The following is a 23383-nucleotide window of genomic DNA, read 5'->3' on the forward strand; positions in this document are numbered from 1 at the left end:
GTTTCAGCGACGATAGGAATTTGGTTATGCATTTTACCACCCCAAGTAATGTGGTCATTGTCGGAATTGTAAAAAAAACTAGGCTGACTGAATGTCATGGTCTAATCACTCCATTTGTTTGCGATTTGTCCAAACATACCCATCTTGGATGCATCTTTCCATATAGGACAACAATTTTGATAATACCTTATGGATTGACCGAGGAAGAAGTATTCATTTTTGTTAATGATGTCTACAATATGTCCCTGTAAATTCTGCTCACGGTTCATGCCTTTTATGATATTTGAGCCCATCAGGATTTTCTAGCCATCCCCAAACCCCCATTCCATTCTCATGCGCCACTAGGGGAGTACCTTCAAGTGACTCTGCCAGATGATGGATCCAAATTTCCTGTAGGAAGTATTATTCTTGAATAATCCTTCTATGCTTGAGTGTCTCATGTATTTAGTTTGTACAATGTCCTGCAAGATGCCGTGTCCATTGAAATCTCTCCAAAATGTATGAATGAGAAGCGATCGTTCAAAGGAGTAAATGTTCAAGAGTCCCCACCATCCAAAATCCTTTGGGATGGTTAAATATGACCATTTTTAGAGATGTATCCTTGTCGGAGCCTTGACTCCATTTTAGAGGAAATTGGCCATAATTGATGTAATTTGTTTGGAGTGAGGAATCATAAAGAGGTGTGCCTAGAAGACATAAATCTGTTGGAGTGCCACCTATATTAGAATGTACCTGCCTCCCAGTGAGAGGTATCTGTGTGTCTAGTTGGAGAGCTTTCGTTGATATTTATCCATCAACCAAATCCAGTCCATTGAACTATATCTGCAGGGTTTTAGTCCCAGGTAGGATATGCCATCTTTCAATGGAGCATATGATACTCCGAATATGCCTACAATATAGTCTATATCTGTGCTGTCTCCAGTAAAAAATTATGGAGTATATTTTTTACTATTTGTAATGAGTCCTGATGTTGCACCATACCTTGTAAAAATGTAATGTAAAGAAATCCATTGTTCTATAGAGATAATACTGAAAGTTAAAATATCATCCATGAAGAACAAATGCATAATATTGAGATAATTAGTAATATTTAGTCCATAAAAACAACCACATGCTTGAGCCTTTTTTATTTTGAGACTGATTCCATCCATGACAAGAAAAAATATAAGAGGGGAAAGAGAGCATCCCTGTTTGAGACCACGGCCCACCTTAAAGAAGTTTTTGGGAAGGCCATTGATGAGAACAACAAAAGAGGCCGAGGTGATGCAGGCCATGATCCACTCCACATTGCTTGTTCAAAGGTCAATCTTGTATAGTATGAGCTGAATGTAGGACTAGTCAATACAGTCAAATGTCCTGTGTAAATAAATTTTCATTACCACTGCCTCCTTCTTACAAGTATGAATAGTGTGAATGGACTCTTGGGCCACAATGATCATGTCATGTATTTGTCTATTAGAAAGAAATATAAACTCTTCTATGGATATGCGAATGGATAACACCTTCTTTATGCGTCTGGAAATGACTTTAGAAATGATCTTGCATGCAATATTGCACAAGGAAATATGCCTGTAATCCAAAAGTTCTTCAGGCAAGATGTCTTTGGAATGAGGACTAAGAATGTCAAATTGATGGCCCCATTAATCTTTCCATTGGTTCTATATTCTTCCACAATCATCATAAGAATTTCTCCCATTAGCTCAAAGAAGTGAATGAAGAATTATGTAGACCATCCATCTGGGCCTGTGCTTTTCTCTTTTGCAAAAGACCCAAGAGTCTGTTTTACTTCATCTAAAGTGATAGGGCAATATAGTTCTTCATTTGCAGCATTGTTAAACATGTTTGGATATTGGTTAGGTGTCTAGAGATGATCATCAAAGTCCACATTCTCCCCGACTTTATAAAAATGCTCAAATTTCACTACTTCAATTTGTATATTTGTGGTTGTATTTTTTATGTGCCTCTCTGAAGTCTCAATTGTCCATATGGTGTCGGAGTTTTTGTGATGAGAGGCATACCAGTTGAAAAACTTTGTGTTTCTGTATCCATCATGCAACCAAGTTTCTCTGCTCTTGAGTCTCCAACTAATGTCCTGAATTTTGAGGATCTCATTTTTTCTCTCTTCCAGTAATTTTAGTTGGTCCAGGTCCTGCTAAGATGGTATTTTATCCTCCATGTACTTGCCAAAATAATTAATACTCCATGTAATTTCCTTGAGATCCTTTATCATTTATTGTTTCTTATTCCTTTCCTGAGTTCTGGTACTAGATTTGATCATGTCTAGCTTTGTAACCAAGGTTCCTGTTAGAGCCTAGATTTGCCTCAGGCTGAAAAGACAAGGTTCTAGGTCCACATCAAACCATGCTCAGCCTCGTAGCTAGCCCTACGAGGACAGGAGAGGGCTCTCTCTGGGTCAATCTCAGCGAAAGATAATCGATGGGGCTTGAGATGACTGAAATATAAACTAATTTTAGGCTAGGTATGAAGTACAAAGTTTTGATTTGAGTTTTTGTAGGTTTTGTTGGAAAAAAGGGACAGGCAAATTTTGGGTCCGGGGATGAGGCCAGATTTTTGCAGATTTCACGTAGGGGCAAGATAGGCAATAGTTTTGATGCTTTGGATATAATGAATGGGTGGATCAGACTGGTGAGGAGCCAAGGAGGGCAAGAAGGTCTCAAGAGTCCTCCTCAAATAGATGAAAACATGAAGAATTAAACAAAATATCTAGGCAGAGCATAGTAGTCCATGAATTCTACCTTAATCACTCATTTGTTTAATTGAAGAAGACAAGAGAAGGGAAAATGATACACAATAACATCAATGAACTTACAAATACATAGAGAAACACACCATCAAAACATATAGCCACATGGATCCCAACAAGTGTTGCAAATCCATGGTCTTTCCTTTGCCAAAATTGCAGAAATGAAATGTATAATAGAGTGCCAAGCAATCCCAAGTGTCCAACCATGAAAATGACTGAGAAATTACATCATATAGACAAGCCTAACTCCTTCCCATGCCTCTAGGGGTCGAGCTCATCATTCTAGGAGATGTTTGAACTAATTCTAAACAAGGAACTGAAATCTAGGTAGTCAAACAACTTACCACTATATGCTAGGAAACTGATTCATTCATTTAATTTTCACTTTTTAGTGAATGAATCCTCTAGAACAAGTAAATATGTACCAAAATTACATCATGGTTATCAAATTACATCATGAAAGGTCAAGAGTAACATCAAAAAGAAAAACTGGTCAAAATTGGGCGAATTTCTGAGCTGAACAGTGAAAAATGGGCAAAAATCCTTTATGCGCGCCCCTGATTCTCTATGTGTCGCGTCAATTTGGAGCTGATTTTTAGGCACTTCCTAAAATCCAAATTGATCCCAAGTGTGCTTGTTGGAAAGACCTGCTTGTCTACTTTCCAACCCAAGTGGAATTTCTGAATTTGGATGTCATTTGCCCCTCCAAAACTTCAATCTCCTAAGACTACTTCCTACGTGTCAAAATAGGGGCAGTGAGGTCTTTTTTGAGTGTTTTTTGACCTTTAGGCCACCCAGAACTTGATGAAATATCTTGTACATTCCTGAGCATGCATAACTTTTCATGAAAAATCCAAAAATATCAAGTTTTCCTCCAGAAGATGTCCCAATCATAAGCACGCGTCAAGTGGTGCGGCGCATTGGGCAAAAAAGCCTGTTTTTGCTCAAAAATTTCTAGGTCTGCACTTCCTTTATGTATTACCTGCAATCCCACACCTATTGGTCATGTATCTAGCGGACCTGACCGCACTTTGCCTTTGTTAAAGGCGCGGACCACCAATGCGTCGTGCCACTACCCATGTGCACCGGACCTTTTTGCAGATGACTTTTGGAGGCCTTCCCGGCGTCCAAATTGGGCGCAGGATAGCTCGTTGGAAAGGCCTTCGAGTCTAACTTCCAACCAAATTATAATTTTTCAATTTGTATTTCATTTTCCCTATCAAAAATCAAATCTCCCAAGACTTGTAAAAATGTGCAAAATGAGGCTGCCTCAAGGCAGAGTGATGTTGCAGTCAACTTTTGAAGGTCTTTCTCAACTCCAAATTGAGCTCATGATATCTCATTGGAAATATATTTCTGTTGAGTTATGATTTGACTCATCAAGAAAGTCATTTGGCCAACCAAGCTAGGAGAAAAAATGATTTTTCCCAAGGTCACTTCAGAGGTACATCAATTCTCCCGAGGCAAATGTATTTTTGACATTTCTCCTAAACCATGACACCTGTGTAAAAAGTGAAGGAGGTTTTTCTTCCCTGGGCATATTTTGAACAAAAACCTCTCTCAGTTTTCCCAAATTCATATTTTATTACTCAGAAACATCATTTGAGTAAAACCTACCCCGATGTGTGGAACAGGGGTTTTATCGAAATGAAGCGAAATGAAGGGGATAAGGGGCTTCTAAATTCTTGAAAAAAAATTTGGAAGTAGGGAGGGATGTTAGGAAATAGGGGATAGTGTAATTTCAAATATTGAGTGAGGGGAAGGGGTCCAAAAGGGAAAAACACAGGTCTAGCCTAGAAAATTGCCAAGTTGTAGCAAGAAACTAGGGTTTGTGCAAAAATGAAGAATTTGGGCATCTTAGTGATGGGAAGTGTTTAATAAGGTACATTAAGGATAGGGGAAGGTGTATGAACATCAGGATACAAGTTTTACTGATTATTTGACCATCCAAGAGAAATTACCTTAAAAACCCTAGGAGAGGGAAATGAACTTTACCTAGGCACAACTGAAGCATGAACAAGGTGTAAAATGACCGATTGGAACCTGACATGATGATGAAAACCCTCTGAATGATGGTACACTCAGCTGAATGGTGACATGGACTGACATTTGGACAACTTTGGAAGGAGTAAAAGCAAACCCTAGACCTAATTCCTAGTGACCAAATTTTGCTTGAAGACCCACTGAAATGACAAAATTTGACCTTGACACTTTAAAATCACTTTGTAAGAGCATGTTTGATCAGTGGAGGAAGGCTGCAAAGACTGACACTAACATTGGCTCCAATGGGGATGGTAGCTCCAAGGAGGTGCCAAGAACAACATATCTCTGGAAGAGCTAGACAATGCCTTCGTCCATTGGGCTATGGAGTCAAAAACTCAAGCTTAATTACATGACTGAAAACTGACGAATTGACGACAAAAATTGACTCTCACTCAACCAAAAACTAACTCGATACTTAAACACAACTGAGAAACTGGAAATGATGCTCAAAGTGGAGCTTATTCATCAAAACCTACTCTAACAGTTTCATTCATCACTTGATCAAGTGAAAAGAAACAACCAATGCAACCAAGTATTCCGTCTGTTGTTTGAATTCTCCACAAGTGATCGCTTATGAACAACAAGAGAGAACTACTGAAAGGAAACTCCCATGACAACTTGGAAACAGATCCGTTGAATGCTATGGATTCTCTATCCGCCTCCAAAAACACTGCATAAGGATATTGAAATTCATGCACACTGTGACTTAGCTCATCCAATGGATTACTTCTCTTCTTTTCATACCATGAATGCAAACTTTGATCTGAGCTTTGTAATGAAAAATCTGTTAAACAAGACAATGAAGGTGACCTTTGAATAAGATTATTATCAACATTCTTATCTGGCACATGGTTAGCTAATGGAGAAGAACTTTTACAGAAAACATCATCCAACACACGAGCAATAGGATCATCAAAAACATGAGAAGATTGTTGCGATGTATCTATTGAAATTGTATGACATCCTACTGGTTGATCATCTTTTTGTTTAGAGATATTACGAAGATTCTACCTTATAAACTGAAATTCTTCGAAACAGAAGGGTACAGATCCTCTTGCATCATTAGATCATGTATTTTGGCTGCCACACCTTCATTTGTAATATGATCTTCATCATCAACATTAAAGCTAAGAGATTGTTGATTTCCTACAAGCTGTTCATTTGAAGATTTACTACACAATTTACCCTTCAAAAACTGAAATGATTCAAAACAGAAAGGTAGGGAATCATCCTGTATCATTTGATCATATGTGCCAGCTTCCATGTCTTCATGTGCAACTTGAAAATCAATGGCATTCGGGGACTGCAAATCTGAATATGAGAAGTCTTGAACAAGGTTTTCATTGCCCGCAAGATGGTCCAGATCAAGACTTGTCGACAGTTGATTTCTGATTGCATGGAAATTGTCTCTGATGAACTGAAATGAATCAAAACAAAAAGGCAAAGATCCTTCACTTAGTTCAAAATTTGCTGCACTTTCCTTGTCACTGTCATAGCTGATATGAATTGGCTGATCACTGTATTCGAGCTGCTGAAAATGAACTTCCTCCTCCCACAAACTAGCTGCTGATTCATCTGCAATATTAGCTTCTGTTTGGAGAACATAATCATCATCATACTAATCAAACTGAGGCAAATCATCAGTATAAAACACGTCATCAAGCATACATGTCATATCAATATATCTCTCTTCTCCAAGATGATCTATAAAACAATCATTTTCAGATCTATGACAATTGGGATAAGAAACAAATGTTTTGGATCAGCCACTTGTTCATGAAGGTCATTTTCATTTTTTGCAGTCATTTTCTGCACCATCTCTTCTACTGCACTTAACAAAATGTCAAGCTTTACCTCTAGAGATGTTGATTCCTCTGGATCTATATTTTTCATCTCTTCTTCCTTCAACCTTGCCCTTTTGATCAACAAATGAGCCTCTACATTTACTGCACTGTTCTACATCTCTTCAAGTGTTGCAACATTCCTTTCTCTCAACTAAAACTCCATTTTCGGATCAAAGGCACCCTGATAGTGCAAGAGAGCAGATTTAGGAGGAGGCCTTATATCAATTGGGATCGAATAATAAACTTGGTTAAATCTGGCAGAAAATTGTTGTACTGTCTCCCCTGACTGTCTTTTCAGCTAGTTATACTCTTCTATAATCAAGAAAAGGTTATGTCCGATCACCCACTTGTCGAGGAAAGCTTTGACGAACTGCTGGAAATCTGAGATGCTCGCATCAGGCAGGGTTTTGAACCAACTCTTGACTTTGCCTTGCAAAGAAAGAGCAAAAAGCCTAATACTGACATCTTCTTCATCAACCTCAAAAAGATCAAGAAAAGTCTCAACATTCTGCACATGTTGCTTAGCGTTGACATTCTTACATTCACTATCAAATTTCGACAAATATAGATCATAGTTTTTGGGGAAAGTATGAAGAACAGAGGGTAAAACAAGAGGTTTATACCTATTTCGGATTTTACAAGGTATAGGGGTATGTACAGAAGGAGTAGAATCAGTCTTGGTCTCTTGAGGCTCATCATTTTGAAGACGGTTATCACAAGCTTCAGAAAAAGGATCTTGATCAAGCTTAAAGGCACTCAAATCTTTGGTATTTACAATCTTCAAAGGGAAGGAATCAAATGCAGGACGAGGATCTTTTCCCAAATACAATATACTTTGCAAAGCCTTCTTGACATTCTCGGGAAAAGAGAAGAAATAATTTAGAACAAAGAACAAAATGTCTTGGATGAAACTCCAACTTGAATACCTGATCTGTCCATATTGTCTTTTCATGTTTCTGCTCGCCAGGTTCATCCTCCAGTGGAGTCTTTGGATCTGATCTCGAAAATGATTTAGAATCGTCAGGTGAATGATTTCAACCTTGCTGTGTCTGATCGTTTTTCACCATCAACAAACAGATCTGAACTTGATTCATGTACTGGGGTGATCGTTTAGATCAAATGTTCAGTTTATAAACTAGACTGGAGATTGACTGAAGTAGCGTTTATCTACTTGCGCTAATGTAAAGCAAAAGCGTTTCGAAGGATACCTGGCTAATCTTCAGGCTCCATCTGTAGTCTACAAAGCCAAACAATGAAAATAAACTTTCTTCCCCAGTATGGTCACCACTATGTTAGAGCCTAGATTTGCCTCAGGCTGAAAAGACAAGGTTCTAGGTCCACGTCAAATCACGCTCAGCCTCGTAGCTAGCCCTACGAGGACAGGAGAGGGCTCTCTCTGGTTCAATATCAGCGAAAGATAATCGATGGGGCTTGAGATGACTAAAATATAAACTAATTTTAGGCTAGGTATGAAGTACAAAGTTTTTATTTGAGTTTTTGTAGGTTTTGTTGGAAAGAAGGGACAGGCAAATTTTGGGTCCGGGGATGAGGCCATATTTTTGCAGATTTCAGGTAGGGGCAAGATAGGCAGTAGTTTTGATGCTTTGGATTGAATGAATGGGTGGATCAGACTGGTGAGGAGCCAAGGAGGGCAAGAAGGTCTCAAGATTCCTCCTCAAACAGATGAAAACATGAAGAATTAAACAAAATATCCAGGCAGAGCATCGTAGTCCATGAATTCTACCTTAATCACTCATTTGTTTAATTGCAGAAGACAAGAGAAGGGAAAATGATACACAATAACATCAATGAACTTACAAATACATAGAGAAACACACCATCAAAACATATAGCCACATGGATCCCAACAAGTGCTGCAAAACCCTGGTCTTTCCTTTGCCAAAATTGCAGAAATGAAATGTACAATAGAGTGCCAAGAAATCCCAAGTGTCCAACCATGAAAATGACTGAGAAATTACATCATATAGACAAGCCTAACTCCTTCCCATGCCTCTAGGGGTCAAGCTCATCATTCTAGGAGCTGTTTGAACTAATTCTAAACAAGGAACTGAAATCTAGGTAGTCAAACAACTTACCCCTATATGCTAGGAAACTGATTCATTCATTTAATTTTCACTTTTTAGTGAATGAATCCTCTAGAACAAGTAAATATGTACCAAAATTACATCATGGTTATCAAATTACATAATGAAAGGTCAAGATTAACATCAAAAAGAAAAATTGGTCAAAACTGGGCGAATTTCTAAGCTGAAACGTGAAAAATGGGCAAAAATCCTCTATGCGTCGCGCCTGATTCTCTATGTGTCACGCCACTTTGGAGCTGATTTTGAGGAACTTCCTGAAATCCAAATTGAGCCCAAGTGTGATTTTTGGAAAGCCCTGCATGTCTACTTTCCAACCAAAGTGGAATTTCTGAATTTGGATGTCATTTGCCCCTCCAAAACTTCAATCTCCCAAGACTGCTTCCTGTGTGTCAAAATAGGGGCAGTGAAGTCTTTTTTGAGTGTTTTTTGACCTTTAGGCCACCCAGAACTTGATGAAATCTCTCGTCCATTCCTGAGCATGCATAACTTTTCATGACAAATCCAAAAATATCAAGTTTTCCTCCAGAAGATGTCCCAATCATAAGCGCGCGCCAAGTGGCACGGCGCATTGGGCAAAAAACCCTGTTTTTGTAAAAAAAATTCTAGATCCGCACTTCATTTATGTATTACCTGCGGTCCCGCACCTATTGGTTGTGTATCCAGCGGACCTGACTGAACTTTTCCTTTGTTAAAGGTGCGGACCACCAATGCGCCGCGCCACTACCAAGTCGCGCCACGCCTTTTTGCAGATGACTTTTGGAGGCCTTCCTTGTGTCCAAATTGGGCGCAGGATAGCTCGTTAGAAAGGCCTTCGAGTCTACTCTCCAACAAAATTATAATTTTTCAATTTGGAGTTCATTTTCCCTGTAAAAAATAAAATCTCCCAAGACTGGTCAAAATGTGAAAAATGAGGCTGCCTCAAGGCAGAGTGATGTTGCAGTCAACTTTTGAAGGTCTTTCGCAACTCCAAATTGAGCTCATGATAGCTCATTGGAAATATCTTTCTGTCTAGTTATGATTTGACTCATCAATAAAGTCATTTGGCCAACCAAGCTAGGAGAAAAAATGATTTTCCCAAGGTCACTTCAGAGGTACATCAATTCTCTCGAGGCAACTGTATTTTTGACATTTCTCCTAAACCATGACACCTGTGTAAAAGTGAAGGAGGTTTTTCTTCCTTGGAATATTTTGGACCAAAAATTATCTCAGGTTTCCAAAATTCATCTTTTATTACTTAGAAACATCAGTTGAGTAAAACCTACCCCGATGTGTGGAACAGGCGATTTGTCGAAATGAAGCAAAATGAAGGGGATAAGGGGCTTCTAAATACTTGAAAAAAAATTTGGAAGTAGGGAGGGATGTTAGGAAGCAGGGGATAGTGGAATTTAAAACATTTAGTGAGGGGAAGGGGTCCAAAAGGGCAAAACATAGGTCTAGCCTAGAAAATTGCCAAGTTGTAGCAAGAAACTAGGGTTTGTGCAAAAATGAGGAATTTGGGGGATCTCAGTGATGGGAAGTGTTTAATAAGGTACATTAAGGATAAGAGAAGTTGTATGAACATCAGGATACAAGTTTTGCTGATGATTTGACCATCCAAGATAAATTACCTTCAAAACCCTAGGAGAGGGAAATGAACTTTACCTAGGCACAACTGAAGCATGAACAAGGTGTAAAATGACCGATTAGAACCTGACATGATGATGAAAACCCTCTGAATGATGGTACAATCAGCTGAATGGTGACATGGAATGAAATTTGGACAACTTTGGAAGGAGTAAAAGCAAACCCTAGACCTAATGCCTAGTGACCAAATTTTGCTTGAAGACTCACTGAAATGACAAAATTTGACTTTGACACCTTAAAATCACTTTGTAAGAGCATGTTTGATCACTGGAGGAAGGATACAAAGACTGACACTAACATTGCTCCAATGGGGATGATAGCTCCAAAGAGGTGCCAAGAACAGCAGATCTCTGGAAGAGCTAGATAGTGCCTTCGTCCATTGGGCTATGGAGTCAAAAACTCAAGCTGAAATGCATGATTGAAAACTGATGTCTTGACGACACAAATCGACTCTCACTCAACTAAAAACTAACTCGATAGTTAAACACAACCGAGAAACTGGAAATGATGCTCAAAGTGGAGCTTATTCATCAAAACCTACTCTAATAGTTTCATTCATCACCTGCTCAAGTGAAATGAAACAACCAATGCAACCAAGTAAGTATTCTGTCTGCTGTTTGAATTCTCTGCAAGTGCTCTCTTATGAACAACAAGAGAGAACTATTGAAAGGCAACTCCCATGACAACTTGGAAACAGATCCGTTGAATGCTATGGATTCTCTATCCGTCTCCAAAAACACTACATAAGGATCTTGAAATTCATGCACACTGGGACTTAGCTCATCCAATGGATTACTTCTCTTCTCTTCATACCATGAATCCAAACTTTGATATGAGCTTTGTAATGAAAAATCTGTTAAACAAAACAATGAAGGTGACCTTTGAATAAGATTATTATCAACATTCTTATCTGGCACATGGTTAGCTAATGGAGAAGAAATTTTACAGAAAACATCATCCAACACACGAGCAATAGGATCATCAAAAACTTGAGAAGATTGTTGCGATGTATCTATTTAAACTGTATGACATCCTACTGGTTGATCATCTTTTTGTTTAGAGATATTATGAAGATTCTGCCTTATAAACTGAAATGCTTCGAAACAAAAGGGTACAAAATCCTCTTGCATCATTAGATCATGTATTTCGGTTGCCACACATTCATCTGTAATTTGACCTTCATCCTCAACATTAAAGCTGAGAGATTGTTGATTTCCTACAAGTTGTTCATTTGAAGATTTACTACACAATTTACCCTTCAAAAACTGAAATGATTCAAAACAGAAAGGTAGGGAATCATCGTGTATCGTTTGATCATATGTGCCAGCTTCCATTTCTTCATGTGCAACTTGAAAATCAATGGCATTAGGGGACTGAAAATTTGAATATGAGAAGTCTTGAACAAGGTTTTCATTACCCGCAAGATGTCCAGATCAAGACTTGTCGACAATTGATTTCTGATTGCATGGAAATTGTCTCTGATGAACTGAAATGAATCAAAACAAAAAGGCAAAGATCCTTCACTTAGTTCAAAATTTGCTGCACTTTCCTCGTCACTATCATAGCTGATATGCATTGGCTGATCACTGCATTCAAGCTGCTGAAAATGAACTTCCTCCTCCCACAAACTAGCTGCTGATTCATCTACAATATTAGCTTCTGTTTGGAGAACATAATCATCATCATACTAATCAAACTGAGGCAAATCATCAGTATAAAACACATCATCAAGCATACATGTCATATCAACAGATCTCTCTTCTCCAAGATGATCTATAAAACAATCATTTTCAGATCTATGACAACTGGGATAAGAAACAAAATGTTTTGGATCAGCCACTTGTTCATGAACATCATTTTCATTTTTTGCAGTCATTTTTTGCACCATCTCTTCTACTGCACTTAGCAAAATGTCAAGCTTTACCTCTAGAGATGTCGATTCCTCTGGATCTATATTTTTCATCTCTTCTTCCTTCAACCTTGCCCTTCTGATCAGCAAATGAGCCTCTACATTTACTGCACTGTTCTGCATCTCTTCAAGTGTTGCAACATTCCTTTCTCTTAGCTGAAACTCCATTTCCGGATCAAAGGCACCCGGATAGTGCAAGAGAGAAGATCTAGGAGGAGGCCTTATATCAATTGGGATCGAATAATAAACTTGGTTAAATCTGGCAAAAAATTGTTGTACTGTCTCCCCTGACTATCTTTTCAGCTGGTTATACTCTTCTATAATCAAGAAAAGGTTCTGTCTGATCACCCACCTGTCGAGGAAAGCTTTGACGAACTGCTGGAAATCTGAAATGCTCGCATCAGGAAGGGTTTTGAACCAACTCTTGACTTTTCCTTGCAAAGAAAGAGCAAAAAGCCTAATACTGACATCTTCTTCATCCACCTCAAAAATATCAAGAAAAGTCTCAACATTCTGCACATGTTGCTCTGCGTTGACATTCTTACATTCACTGTCAAATGTCGGCAAATATAGATCATAGGTTTTGGGGAAAGCATGAAGAACAGAAGGTAAAACAAGAGGTTTATACCTATCTGGGATTTTACAAGGTATAGGGGTATGTACAAAAGGAGTAGAATCAGTCTTGGTCTCTTGAGGCTCATTATTTTGAAGACGGTTATCACAAGCTTCAGAAAAAGGATCTTGATCAAGCTCTAAGGCACGCAAATCTTTGGTATTTACAATCTTCAAAGGGAATGAATCAAATGCAGGATGAGGATCTTTTCCCAAATACAATATACTTTGCAAAGCCTTCTTGACATTCTCGGGAGAAGAGAAGAAATAATTTAGAACAAAGAACAAAATTTCTTGGATGAAACTCCAACTTCAATACTATTGTCTTTTCATGTTTCTGCTTGCCAGGTTCATCCTCCAGTGGAGTCTTTGGATCTGATCTTGAAAATGATTTGGAATCGCCAGGTGAATGATTTCAGCATTGCTGTGTCTGATCGTTGTTCACCATCAACAATCAGATCTGAACTTGATTCATGTATCGGGGTGATCGTTTAGATCAAATGTTATAAACTAGACCGGAGATTGACTGAAGTAGCGTTTATCTACTTGCACTAATGCAAAGCAAAAGCGTTTCGAAGGCTACCTGGCTAATATTCAGGCTCCGTTTGTAGTCTACAAAGCCAAACAATGAAAATAAACTTTCTTCCCCAGTATGGTCACCACTATGTTAGAGCCTAGATTTGCCTCAGGCTGAAAAGACAAGGTTCTAGGTCCACATTAGACCACGCTCAGCCTCGTAGCTAGCCCTACTAGGACAGGAGAGGGCTCTCTCCGGGTCAATCTCAGTGAAAGATAATCGATGGGGCTTGAGATGGCTGAAATATAAACTAATTTTAGGCTAGGTATGAAGTACAAAATTTTGATTTGAGTTTTTGTAGGTTTTTTTGGAAAAAGGGGATAGGCAAATTTTGGGTCCGGGGATGAGGCCAGATTTTTGCAGATTTCAGGTAGGGGAAAGATAGGCAGTAGTTTTGATGCTTTGGATTGAATGAATGGGTGGATCAGACTAGTGAGGAGCCAAGGAGGGCAGGAAGGTCTCAAGAGTCCTCCTCAAACAAATGAAAACATGAAGAATTAAACAAAATATCCAGGCAGAGCATAGCAGTCCATGAATTCTACCTTAATCACTCATTTGTTTAATTGCAGAAGACAAGAGAAGGGAAAATGATACACAATAACATCAATGAACTTACAAATACATAGAGAAACACACCATCAAAACATATAGCCACATGGATCCCAACAAGTGTTGCAAAACCCTGGTCTTTCCTTTGCCAAAATTGCAGAAATGAAATGTACAATAGAGTGCCAAGAAATCCCAAGTGTCCAACCATGAAAATGACTGAGAAATTACATCATATAGACAAGCCTAACTCCTTCCCATGCCTCTAGGGGTTGAGCTCATCATTCTAGGAGCTGTTTGAACTAATTCTAAATAAGGAACTGGAATCTAGGTAGTCAAACAAATCCCTATATGCTAGGAAACTGATTCATTCATTTAATTTTCACTTTTTAGTGAATGAATCCTCTAAAACAAGTAAATATGTACCAAAATTACATCATGGTTATCAAATTACATTATGAAAGGTCAAGAGTAACATCAAAAAGCAAAAATGGTCAAAATTGGGCGAATTTCACACCATATCACTTGCCACGTAAGCAAGTGACACGTGGCATCTCACATCAGCAGAAAATGTTATCCCTATATTTGTTCCCCTCAAAGAGATAGCGAAGATAAGGTCCTCACCCCGAGACGGTCAGGTAGGACCAGTGAAGGAGGAATTCCATATCCATTAGTAGGGAAGGAAGTACTACCAGTCGAAGGAGTACCAGTGGAAGTAGACTTATCCAAAGCCAAGGGTTCAGTTTCATTCTCTCCATTGATCCCAAGCCTTATCCAAGTCGAGTGAGTTTGCCGAGGAGACGCAGGAGATAGCCAAGGAAGTCTTGGTTCATGAAGATAGAACCTGGAAAAATGCCAGGAAAGAAAGTAAGTCTAGGGTGCTGCTGGTCATTCTTTATATATGTAATTACGCTTTAGCATCGTATGGGATCTCCGCTCTCATAATGGATCGTACCAGAATCTCGTATATAGAGAATTTGAAAACATGACTATCAATTAAGGGCCATTCAAATACTTTCCTGGGGCTTCTCTTTGAGGGGAAGAAATATGAGGGTGAGTAAGCGAACTCTCGACCAGGGGGAGAGGGATAACCAACCCTCCCTTCTAGCTCTTTGAGGGGAAGAAATCTAGTAGAGGGTCCTGGTCTTACCGTTCTAAGGCCTGTCTCTCCTTATTCCTTATCGATCGTGCGAACTAAGGCAGTGGGTATTCGTTACAGTAAGGCCCGGGTTGGGGCCCTAGCTCAAAATATCAGGTTCAGCGCATCCAGCCAGACTGTACGGTTTACCATTCATAGTAAGGCAGGTAAGGTAACGTTATCACAAAGGCAGGGAGACAGGTGGAGTAGTGGATGATCATCTTCCAGATGCTAATCTTTTCATGGTTTAAGCTATCCCCAATTACCTAGAATAGATTGCTCTGTTTCTTATAAAAGGTTAAGATCGGCAATAAGAAACTCTGACCTTTAGAATTGAGCTCGGCGATAAGCACTATTCCAGACACATATAGGAACAACCCAAGTCACTTGGCAAACGTACCTCGGCAAACATCATTGAACAGCTAAGAACAGCTAAGGTCCTGTTCTATCCTATAAAGAAGGTTGAAAGTAAGGTCTTAAGGTAAGGTCCTAACCTTTAAGGTCTATCTATTCTATAAGGTCCTAAAGGCCCTATAAGTAAGGTAAGGCTATAAGATAAGGAAGGATAAGGTAAGGAAAGATCTATCTCTCTAGGTAAGGCCTCACTTACCTACTTGACTTGGCTGGAAACATATACACAAATTCCCGTATTCACCGAGCTATGTCTTGCTAACCAAGATTACCCCTCCCCCTACACATACTGTGATCAATGAAAATGAGTGACCACTTAAGCATATATAATATGACAGACCCATTAACAGCTAGCAAAAGAGATCTCTCTTAGGATCAGTTATTGCTGCTAGAAGGTTGGCTAAAGTGACCATGCATAATGACATATATAATATATGCGTTGTCTGCTAAGGCATAATTTGCTAAGGCATAATGACATATATAAAGAATGACGGACACACATATCTCATTCATGATTGGATCATGAATGAAAGGGACATATATCCTTCATTACGTAATGACATATATAATGAATGACTGGATTCGAGAGCGTAATTACATATATAATAGCAACATTTTTTGTCTTATCTCTGACTTTATTATACGTAATTACGTATATAATAAGGGTTCATAGGGTTCCCGTTAGATCTTTCCATCTTCCTTCCCCTCAGCGGGAAAGCAACTTCGTACCTTTTTTCCTCTCCCTCTCGACGGTCGAGCCCTCTCCTCTGCTTTCCTTAATAGTCGAGCCCCCTAAAGGGTCCTTATCAGTCAAGCCCCCTAAAGGGTCCTTATTAGTCGAGCGTTCGTTACCTCACCCTGCCGGGGGCATCCTCTCCTGTTAGTCGAGCATGCTTACGCATCCTCTGGAATTTGGTCGAGCCTGCTAACGCATCCTCCAAATATCCTCTTTTGGCCATGAAAAGTGATATTTCTATCATGATGAAATCATTCCCGTATCTATTCTGTCAATCATTTATTTATCCATTCTATCTCTAGTTACCGAAATGATACGAGTCATTACTGACTGGTCCTGAGTTAGCTCTGATCAGCTTAGTCCCCCTTTACGACTAATAGAGAATGGGCAGTAATAAATATAGGTAAGGTTCTCCTTACCTTTCACCTTTCAGGACCTTACTGCCTGAAAGGACCAACCCAACCCTTCTCACTCTTTGGGGGGAATAAATCATAGTACCTTTCCCTTCTAAAGAAGGGCAGGACCTTACCGCCCGCCTGAAATCTATTCCCGAACCTACCTCAATTTCACCCGGTAAGTAAGCTAACTTTCGATCGATATTTCCCCACAAAACTGAGCTGAGTTATTGGCATTGGCACTAGCACTGGCACTAGCATTAGCCCCTGTTTGATTCGTTATTATTAGCAAGCAAAATTGAGCTATCCGGATCAATCACGGACGGATGTCACGAAGCTCCCTTCTACCTACTCCTTTTTTGTGACAGGGATGCTCCTCCCATGCTACTGCTGAAGAACCAAATTCATGTCACTCTTCGATTGATTTTTCGTCGATTCATTCACACACACATTTCTTTATTTATTGTAGGGGCTGACTGCCGGCTGGAAGCTGTATGAGCGGTAACGTCCACGTACGGCTCTGTGAGAAGGTGGACGGAAATGGCCTTGTTGTACCCTACTCTCGTCTTCGATGGGGTCTGCTCCTTCTTTTCTAGGGGAGTATGCCAATATGATCTTAATGAGGTGCGGAGCTTTGCATCTGACATTCGTTGGGCCTCTGCCTGCGGGAGCCAGCGTCCCCGGGCCTTATCTGACTGAGCAGAGCTCTTTGAGGGGAATAAATCAAGGTTCCATAAGGCCTAAAGACCATAAGGATTGTAGTCGCTCGACCATAAGGTCCGTCAGGGGTTCGACTGATAAGGAGAGGATGCTACAGCAGGCTCGACTGATAAGGCCGCCATCACCAGTAGGATGCGTAAGCATGCTCGACTGGCCACCATCGGCTCGACTGTTAGCCCCCCCACCCAATAAGTAAATTGAAACTTTAGTTGCTCGACCATAAGGTCCGTCAGGGGCTCGACTGATAAGGAGAGGATGCTACAGCAGGCTCGACCACATTAACCCTTATCTAACGAACGAAGAAGTCATCTTTTCAGATCAATACTTCAGACAATAAGGCAGGCCTTTAAAGGAAGGATATATTATTTGATTCTGGGAATCTTGGTCTGGGGTAAATCCTGGAGTAGGTAAGGTCCCCGGCCTTATCCGGTCCTGAAAGGCCGGCCTTACTGGGTTGGTCCTGACTGCGCCGGTCAACCCAGGAGCAGTAAGGCAGGTAAGGTCCTGTGCCGGCCGGTCTTACGCTAAATCAGAACCTTTCAGTTTGAGGGGAAGAAAATAGTATCCTGACTGTGCTGGCCCTAGATTGATTCCCTCAAGGGTTGCTTCGCAGAGCTAGCGAAAAGAAGAACCAGGACCTTTTTTTGCAGTAAACCCCTCTGGGCGATACGGAGAAGACTAGTGGTAGGTGGTGTTGAAAAGTGTGCAACAAGAAATGCTTGTTGAGATTGCAACAAGATGATGGAGCTTAGTGAAAATATTCGCCTTCACTAAGTGGGCCCGCAGGCTATTTTTGGCGCAAGTCTATTTTTAGACATATGGATCATGTCTATGGATTGCAGGTTGTTGTTTATGGATGATTGGTCAAGTTGGGAAAAATAGATGGACTTCTATTTTTGATGAAAGTGTGAGTGATCAAAGTCAAAAATAGAAAAGTCAAATATTATTATCTCACAATAATATTTGGACTATAAACTTAATCTTATTCTCTTGGAGCACTTCAGGATGAGCTATGGATGTGGTACATGCAGATCCCAGAGGGAAATACGTGGTTACCTATGGGATGACTAATATTTTCATGCAAGACTTCAGTTAGAACTCAAGTGAGTTGAGTTTAGTGGACTGGAGGTGCAGTTGATGGAGTTGTGTTCAGTTTAGCTTTGTTAAACTAGTTGTATTCAGTCTAACTGATCAATAGACTAGAGATGAGTTGGGTGAATTAGTTATTAATTAATTCACAAGTTATTAACTCATAATGCAACTATAAAATACATCAGTTAACTTAGTTGCATGTCAGTGCATGTTCAGTTCAACAGGGACAGGTGGTAGAGAATCAGATTGCTATCAGTTGTGACTATAGTTGTGCACCAGATCTTGCACAATAAAGGGATTGAGTATGCCAATGAGTTTGCTCACGTATTTTCCCACATTATAGCTTGTGCTCACATCCAACAAAGTGTGAGTGACTATTTTGCAGGTGAAATACGAGTTTGGGAAGCCATTCTCATCAGTTCTTGAGCAGGTATTGAGCTGTGGAGGCAGGCAAGCAGTGGAATAGATTTGGAGATCAAATCTGAGCTGTATTGTGTGTAATAGGTGGAGCTGGTACTGGATTGCTTGTGATAAGCATTGTACTTTGTAATGTTACATGATTCAATCAATATAATATACAAATAGTGTGGGGTTTTTAGCGAGATGCTTTCCTCGGGATACATACTGTGTTAATGAGTTTGATTGATGCTTCTATGTGTGCCTATGAATGTTTCTGCTTCTGTAAATTGATGATCAACGTAGAGGAGATTATGTATTATACATGTTCCTTTTATAATTGTATGATCAGGATAATCTCTGTGAATATGTGTTAAATTATTCAAAATTTCTACATGGTATCAGAGCTAGATGATTTGTAGAAGAAGTTCTGCATGATATCAGTGATGTATTGATCATTAGATCTATTATTCAGGAAGTGTTTACATTTTATTTCTTCAGGCAGAGTCTGTAATCGGGCCAGGTAGCCTCTGGATTCATCCTTCTTTTGGAAGGTGAGATATCCGGTAAAAGCCCATACAGTCGATCTCTGTACGAGAAATACTTTGTTCTCACGAATTCTAGATCGGAAGCAGTTGAGTTTTGAGCTGGTGGAATTCGAATTTAATTCCAAAGCAAGAGAAAAACTCAGAAACATTCAGTGTGAGAATGGAGACAGTATGCCCCAGTATCTCATGAAGTTCACCCAATGCCAGGATGAGCTGGGAAGTGTGGGGGTGACTGTCGGATGAGGATGGTGAGTCTAGCACTCCTTGACCTTCCTAAGAGTTGGCATAGCTACCAGGACTCGGTGAATGGAAGGGAGAAACTGCCATGATGGGAGAGACTTTGGTCGGATCTTGTGTAGAAGGAGATCAGACGGTGCACCAGAGACGGTTCTTCATCCATGCAGGATGAGGAGAACTGTGCCTTAGCGAGTAAGGCGAAGAAGGGGAAGGGGAAGGTTTCTCTTTCCAAATCCAATTCTTCCAATGATGGGAAGAAGGTTGACAAGGCGAAGGTGAGATGCTTTCGTTGTCATGAGTTGGGTCATTATGCTACTAATTTCCCAAAGAAGAAGTCCAAGAAGGTACCAGGGAAGGATCTGAAGGTGAGGCAACCTCACTTGCTTCACAGTTTGAGTTGGACTTCACACTCTTCGCATGCATGGTTTCATCCATGGTGGGAAGTGGTTGGTTTCTTGACAGTGGAGCTTCTTTCCACATGACCGATGACAAAAGTTTGTTCAGTACTTTGGAGGAGAAAGATCTCCAGATACTCATAGGGATGGGTAATGATGAGAAGTATAGTGTCTCAGGTGTAGGCACGGTTATTTTTCAGAGGGAGCATGGAGCTAGCCTTACCTTGACCGATGTCAAGTATGTACCAGGACTGAAGAGAAACTTCGTGTTGATCGCGATGTTGGAAGACAGAGGCTATGATGTGGTCTTTAGTAAGGGAAAGGTTTTCCTTAGACACATCATCACTAGACAAGTGAAGCAGATTGGTTCACGGGTCAAGAACCTGTATGCTCTTGAGGTTCAAGATGCATGCAAAGCCTTGAGCAGTGAGGCAACTGATGGAGACTTGGTGGTTGAGAGGGAGCTTATATTACCTCTCAACATGCAGAGCCAGAAGAAGTCTCAGACGATTGTGGAGGAGCCATGATTGGTGCAGCAGCTTCAGGAGATTGTGGAGGAGCCACAACAGGGGAAGCTGAGAGGAGATCGAGTAGAGACATCTACTCATCCAGAGACCTCCAGTAGGGGGAAACTTCGAGCCAGATGGGCTAAAGGATCGCATGCAGCCATACCTTCAGGTAGGAGGTGGGGTGATGTGGATTGATTGTCCCAGGGAGGAGGGGCAAGATCCTTGAGGTACCCAACCTCTTGGATGAGACCTTGCTACGGGAGCCCCAGATGTGTAGTAGCAGGAACTGACTGATTGGGTAGAGACAGATGCGGATGGAGCGACAGAGAGAGCGACAGTGCAGGGAATCCCAGGACAACACATAGCTAGCAGGCTGCAGCAATGCGAGAGGCACAAGTGTTTTGCACAGTGCTAGGTGGCACAGAGAGGTGTGAAATGGTGCGAGATGCATGGAGATGTTGCAGTAGTGCAGATGTCAGAGAGGGAGCACTTGTCAGCAGCAGGTAGAGATTCAGCATCAGAGGATGTTTCTTTTCCAACAGGGAGGTCAGTTGGGAGGTGCAGTGCAGATGCAATGCTGGGAGATAGAACCAGCAGCAGCACGGATGCAGTCAGAGATCAAAGTGACAGAGGCTAGAGCAGTCAAATACTGAAGAGCACAGAGATGCAGAGTTTCAGTCGATAGAGGCAATAGCAGTCAGAGACTTTGATGACAGAGCAAGTGGACCAGCCAGATGTGTTGCATGGAGAACATTCCAAAGTTACAGGATCGGGTTTGAGAGGAAGCCTTTCTTGTTGAGAGGGAGTGTTGAAAAGTGTGCAACAAGAAATGCTTGTTGAGATTGCAACAAGATGATGGAGCTTAGTGAAAAGATTCGCCTTCACTAAGTGGGCCCGCAGGCTATTTTTGGCGCAAGTCTATTTTTAGACTATGTCTATTTTTAGACATATGGATCATGTCTATGGATTGCAGGTTGTTGTTTATGGATGATTGGTCAAGTTGGGAAAAATAGATGGACTTCTATTTTTGATGAAAGTGTGAGTGATCACAGTGTGAGTGATCAAAGTCAAAAATAGAAAAGTCAAATATTATTATCTCACAATAATATTTGGACTATAAACTTAATCTTATTCTCTTGGAGCACTTCAGGATGAGCTACGGATGTGGTACATGCAGATCCCAGAGGGAAATACGTGGTTACCTATGGGATGACTAATATTTGCATGCAGGACTTCAGTTAGAACTCAAGTGAGTTGAGTTTAGTGGACTGGAGGTGCAGTTGATGGAGTTGTGTTCAGTTTAGCTTTGTTAAACTAGTTGTATTCAGTCTAACTGATCAATAGACTAGAGATGAGTTGGGTGAATTAGTTATTAATTAATTCACAAGTTATTAACTCATAATGCAACTATAAAATACATCAGTTAACTCAGTTGCATGTCAGTGCATGTTCAGTTCAACAGGGACAGGTGGTAGAGAATCAAATTGCTATCAGTTGTGACTATAGTTGTGCACCAGATCTTGCACAATAAAGGGATTGAGTATGCCAATGAGTTTGCTCACGTATTTTCCCACATTATAGCTTGTGCTCACGTCCAACAAAGTGTGAGTGACTATTTTGCAGGTGAAATACGAGTTTGGGAAGCCATTCTCATCAGTTCTTGAGCAGGTATTGAGCTGTGGAGGCAGGCAAGCAGTGGAATAGATTTGGAGATCAAATCTGAGCTGTATTGTGTGTAACAGGTGGAGCTGGTATTGGATTGCTTGTGATAAGCATTGTACTTTGTAATGTTACATGATTCAATCAATATAATATACAGATAGTGTGGGGTTTTTAGCGAGATGCTTTCCCCAGGATACATACTGTGTTAATGAGTTTGATTGATGCTTCTATGTGTGCCTATGAATGTTTCTGCTTCTGTAAATTGATGATCAACATAGAGGAGATTATGTATTATACATGTTCCGCTTATAATTGTATGATCAGGATAATCTCTGTGAATATGTGTTAAATTATTCAAAATTTCTACAGGTGGTCCCGCGAAGCTTTCGGAGAAGGGTAGCCTAGTGTGTAAGCACAACAATGAAGGTGAACCCTCGGATGACCAATCTAAGATTAGGGGGGAGATCCCAAGTAGTGGTGACCTTGTAACTCTTCCACCTATGCATGTACCGAATGCTCATACGGGGAAGTGCACTCCTGGGTCTGGAACCAGGGAGGGTTGCTCCGATAAAGACTTTCCCGTCCACTCCAGGGGGTGCGGACACACCTGCGCGGATTGCAGGTGACGGTGACAAGAATGGCGGGGAAGTGAAAAGTACCCGACGACATCCAGGGATGAATGTAGACCCATCGGACAGGGATAATCATTCCGGTCCCGGGGGAGGATACTCACTCATTTATTATGAAGTGGTAGAACCAGTGGCCCTATCACTGGCAGGAGGCGAAGCGCACCCACCCATTGACTGCCTGCTGCTATTGCGAAAACAAGGTGCCGTAAGGCCGCTCGACCATAAGCCCCCCCACCCAATAAGTAAATTGAAAGGTCCCGGAGGGGCTTGCGCTTCCTAGTGCAAGGATTGCTCACTCATTCATATGGGTGAGGAAGGATGGCTTGTGTTGGTATCATCCCAAGACCCCTTTTTACTTCCCAAAAACATATCATTTATCCATTCATTTTCATCATATATCCCTCAAAATCCTTGAAAATTGATTATTAATAGTTCTATAGTTATTAAATTGCATAGAAATTGATTTAGGGGTTTTATGTTGAAGAATTAGAA

General features: G+C 40.5%; 1 pseudogene; it reads right to left on the reverse strand.

Annotated features, from left to right (window-relative positions):
• Nucleotides 1–16992: 16992 nt before the first annotated feature.
• On the reverse strand, nucleotides 16993–23111 carry LOC149182789 (uncharacterized; annotated as a pseudogene).
• Between the last annotated feature and the right edge of the window lie 272 nt (nucleotides 23112–23383).

This window comes from Pinus tabuliformis, chromosome 3_2 (assembly GCF_031772625.1).
Source record: "Pinus tabuliformis cultivar Carrire ecotype Pingquan chromosome 3_2, CPIR1, whole genome shotgun sequence".
In the NCBI taxonomy this organism is placed as follows: domain Eukaryota; kingdom Viridiplantae; phylum Streptophyta; class Pinopsida; order Pinales; family Pinaceae; genus Pinus; species Pinus tabuliformis.